Raw genomic sequence first — 4,414 nt, forward strand, 5'->3', positions numbered from 1 at the left:
ATGGAATGCAATCACAGTGAGTATTCTAGGACATGATAAAGGTCTGAAAGCCAGGAATGAACCTAAGTTGCTATGCATGAAACCACCATAAAACCAGGGACATGACTTCCACAAGAATGACTCATTTCTCTTGGCATTCCATTCATCATTCTCTTGTTCCAGTACTTGCTTAGGGACAAGCAAGCTTTAAGTTTGGTGTTGTGATGCCAGGGCATTTTGGCCAGTTTCACTGACCTTTCTTTACTGTTTTTAGGGTAATTTCATGTATTTCCTTAGGAAATAAGTTAGTTTTGGGTAGATATTCACTTATATCTTGATTCGAGCATACATTGTGCACCTTACATGATTTCATGAGGATTTTGCATGAATTTAAGGATAAATTAGATGTTGCATTTCCCATGACTTGGACTAGAACTTTGATGCACTATATTGCTTGATTTCAGGACAAAGGAAGCAAAGAAGAACCACATTAGTGGCTACGTTAGTTACACTAACGTTAACACTAACGTGGAATGGGAGTAACTTGCAAAGTTAATGAGAAAAGTAATTGCCAATAACGCTCTCGAAGCCATCATTGCCCACGTTAAGAGTTACGTTAACTAAGTTAACGTGAACTCTAACGTGGAAGAAAGGAAATGGAGCCAACGTTAGTGACACTTAACATTATCACTAACGTTGGACCAAGCTCATAAGTGGCCACGTTAGTTGCCACGTTAACTTGGTTAACGTGGCCTCTAACGTTAAGAAGTAAAGGGGAAGCCAACGTTAGTGACATTCAACTTTGTCACTAACGTTGGCCAAGTCACAATAAGCCACGTTAACTTCCACGTTAATCTAGTTAACGTGGAAGCTAACGTGAGGAGACAAAGTGGTCGACAACGTTAGTGACACCAAACATTGTCACTAACGTTGGAAGGAACCCACACAAGCCCCAATAAGCCACGTTAACTCCCACGTTAACTTAGTTAACGTGGAAGATAACGTGAAGAAGAGAGGTGATCGCCAACGTTAGTGACACCCAACATTGTCACGAACGTTGGAATTAACCCACATAAGCCACTATGAGCCACGTTAACTCCCATGTTAACTTAGTTAACGTGGAAGTTAACGTGGATAAGGGAGTGAGGAGCCAACGTTAGAGACACTCAGTTTTGTCACTAACGTTGGAAATGGCTAGCATGGCCACGTTAGAAGCCACGTTAACCTAGTTAACGTGGACTCTAACGTGAGAAATAGGGGCACATTGGAACGTTAGTGACAATGGTAAGTGTCACTAACGTTCTCGAAGGTTGGCAAGCCTACGTTAAAAGAGCCACGTTAACTAAGATAACGTGGACTCTAACGTAAGGAACCGGGAGACTTCTCAACGTTATTGGGAAAGGCAAGTCCCAATAACGTGTGCGAAGGACAAAGAGGCAACGTTAGTGGCAACGTTTGTACCACTAACGTTGAAGATAACGTGGCTCTTACTTGGGTGAGGAACGTTAGTGAAAAAGGTGATTGTCACTAACGTTCTCGAACCTATATTTTCACTGAACGTTAACACCACTAACGTCCTGAGCTAAAGTCTCTGCCCACTTCACACTTTCTCTCTGCAAGTAAAGCCAAGCCCAATGAAGAAGATAACTGCTTCAAACTCAAGATCCAAAGGCCCATACCTAAGACTTGAAGAGCTAACTAGAAGAACAGAAGAGTAGTATATATAGGAGTAGCTTTGAAATAAATTGAGAGTGGGAAATTATAGGGAGCCTCTTGGCATAGAACTACTCTCTGTATTTTACTTTCTCTGCACTTCTAGTTTCATCATGTATTCTCCATCTTTGTTTTCATTTTCCAGAGCTATGAACAACTAAACCCCTTTCATTGGGTTAGGGAGCTTTGTTGTAATTTGATGGATCAATACTAGTTTTCATTATTCTTCTTCTATCTTTTCTCTTGATTTTACTTGAAAGCTTTCGATCTTCATCCAATTGGGTAGTTATCTTGGAAAAGAAGCTATTCATACTTGGATCTCTTTTGAACCTTGAAAGAGGAATGAAGAGATCATGCTATAAATGCTTTCTCATGCTGGACCAAATTGGATTTGGATGGATATGTGACTATAATCTTCTCAACACTTGATTTGGAAAATGCATGTGGTATAATCAGTGACCATACTTCATCTTTTCTCATGAGCAATTGACCAGGGAATTGGCTATTGATCAAGATTTGAGAGATTGAATTACAAGAAATTGTAATTCGATCACTTAAGATTGCCAAGGAGATCAATGAATGCATTAATTGAGGAAGAGATGAAAATGAAATTGATCCGGAGAATGCAACATCTCCTGAGCCCAATGAACTCCCCATTCCTGATCTTACCCATTCTCTTTAATTTCTGTCATTTACTTTTATGAGCAATTTTCCCATTCCCATTTAAGATTTTACACTTTACTTTCCGTCATCTACATTCAGCTCTTTATTTCTAGCATTTACTTTTCTGTTATTTACTTTCCCGCCATTTAATTTTCTGCAATTCTCAACTCAAATTCTGATTCGCTCAACTAGAACATTCCTCTAATTAAAGTTGCTTGATCAATCAATCCCTGTGGGATTCGACCTCACTCTATTGTGAGTTTTTACTTGACGACAAATTCGGTACACATGCCGAAGGAAATTTGTTGCGAGACAAGTTTTTCATGCATCAAGTTTATGGCGCCGTTGCTGGGGATTGATTATGCATCAACAATGATTAATTTGGAAGATAACTAGATTGAGCATTTTTGTTTTGTTTGATTTAATTTTCTGTTTGAGTAATTTACTTTCTGTTTTAGTTAATCTCTTCCCTTCCCCCCTACTTTTTCTTTGTTATTTGCCATTCATTTCACTAACCCTCTAACTGTTTGATATATTGCATCACTCACACTAACAGTAATTCTGACAGATATACTGTCTGCACCTATTCTCTTTGCTTGTACTTGTTGGTTGTATGACAGGGAGAAGAAGCGGGGCTTCAACTTCCTTTGATTCTGAACCTGAGAGAACCTTCCTTAGACTAAGGAGGGAGGCAAGAAAAAAACGTGTAGTTGGTGCTGAAGAAGAGGAGGAACACTTTGAGGAATACTTTTAACCAAACATGGAAGAAAACATGGAAAACCATCGTGAAGAAGAAGCTCACAACCATGGCGGAAGAGGAAGAGCAAATCATGCTGGGGAGGATAGAAGAGTTTTAGGCTCTTACATCAATCCGAACCCAGGAAATTGTGGAAGTAGCATTCAAAAGCCAACCATCCATGCCAACAATTTTGAACTAAAACCACAGCTCATCACCCTTGTTCAGAACAACTGTTCGTTCGGAGAGAGTGTCCAAGAGGACCCCAATCAACATCTGACCACCTTCCTGAGAATTTGTGACACAGTGAAGTCTAATGGTGTTCATCCTGACGCCTATAGACTGCTCTTATTTCCATTCTCACTCAAGGATAAGGCAGCCAAGTGGCTGGAGTATTTCCCAAGGGAGAGCTTGACAACCTGGGAGGATGTGGTGAACAAATTCTTAGCAAGATTTTACCCTCCCCAACGAATCAATAGGCTGAGAGCTGAGGTCCAAACTTTCAGGCAACAAGATGGTGAGACTCTTTATGAAGCATGGGAGAGGTTTAAGGACCTAACAAGGAGGTGCCCACCAGATATGTTCAATGAATGGGTGCAGCTGCACATTTTCTATGAAGGCCTGTCATATGAATCAAAGAAGGCAGTAGACCATTCATCCAGAGGATCTTTAAACAAGAAGAAGACCATTGAGGAAGCCATAGATGTCGTTGAAACTGTATCAGAGAATGACTACTTCTATGCTTCCGAAAGAGGGAACACGAGAGGAGTGATGGAGCTAAACAATGTAGATGCTCTGCTGGCCCAAAACAAGCTCATTACCCAGCAGCTAGCTGACCTCACCAAGAAGATGGAGAGGAACCAAGTAGCAGCAATATCCACTTTATCAACAACCCAAGAAGGAGTGAATAAAGAAGCAGAGGGAAGTTAGGAGCAAGTCAACTACATTGGGAATTCACCTAGGCAAAACCATGATCCATACTCCAAGACCTACAACCCTGGATGGAGGAATCACCCAAACTTTGGGTGGGGAAATCAACAAGACCAAAGCCTTGATCAAAGACGGCCAAATCCCAACAATGCAGCCCCCCAACATTTCACATCTAGACCATATCAACACCCCCATAACAACAACTCTCCACATTCACATCAAAATCAAAATAACTTACCTCATCCTTCCACCTCTAATTACGATCTACAATCATTTGATGACAGACTCTCAAGGATTGAGAATCTACTTGAAGGCATAGGCAAGGAGATTCAAGATAACAAGGTGTTCAAGGAGGAAGTGCGAGCCAGTTTCAAGAACCAGGGAGACACAATC

General features: G+C 40.8%; 1 non-coding gene across 1 annotated transcript; it reads right to left on the reverse strand.

Annotated features, from left to right (window-relative positions):
* Positions 1-3,568: 3,568 nt before the first annotated feature.
* Positions 3,569-3,675, reverse strand: LOC148548090 (small nucleolar RNA R71). The gene has a single exon (XR_015898227.1). It is a non-coding gene; the product is annotated as a small nucleolar RNA R71 (small nucleolar RNA).
* Positions 3,676-4,414: the final 739 nt, after the last annotated feature.

The sequence above is a fragment of the Arachis ipaensis genome, chromosome B8, assembly GCF_059453495.1.
Source record: "Arachis ipaensis isolate K30076 ecotype BB chromosome B8, ASM5945349v1, whole genome shotgun sequence".
In the NCBI taxonomy this organism is placed as follows: domain Eukaryota; kingdom Viridiplantae; phylum Streptophyta; class Magnoliopsida; order Fabales; family Fabaceae; genus Arachis; species Arachis ipaensis.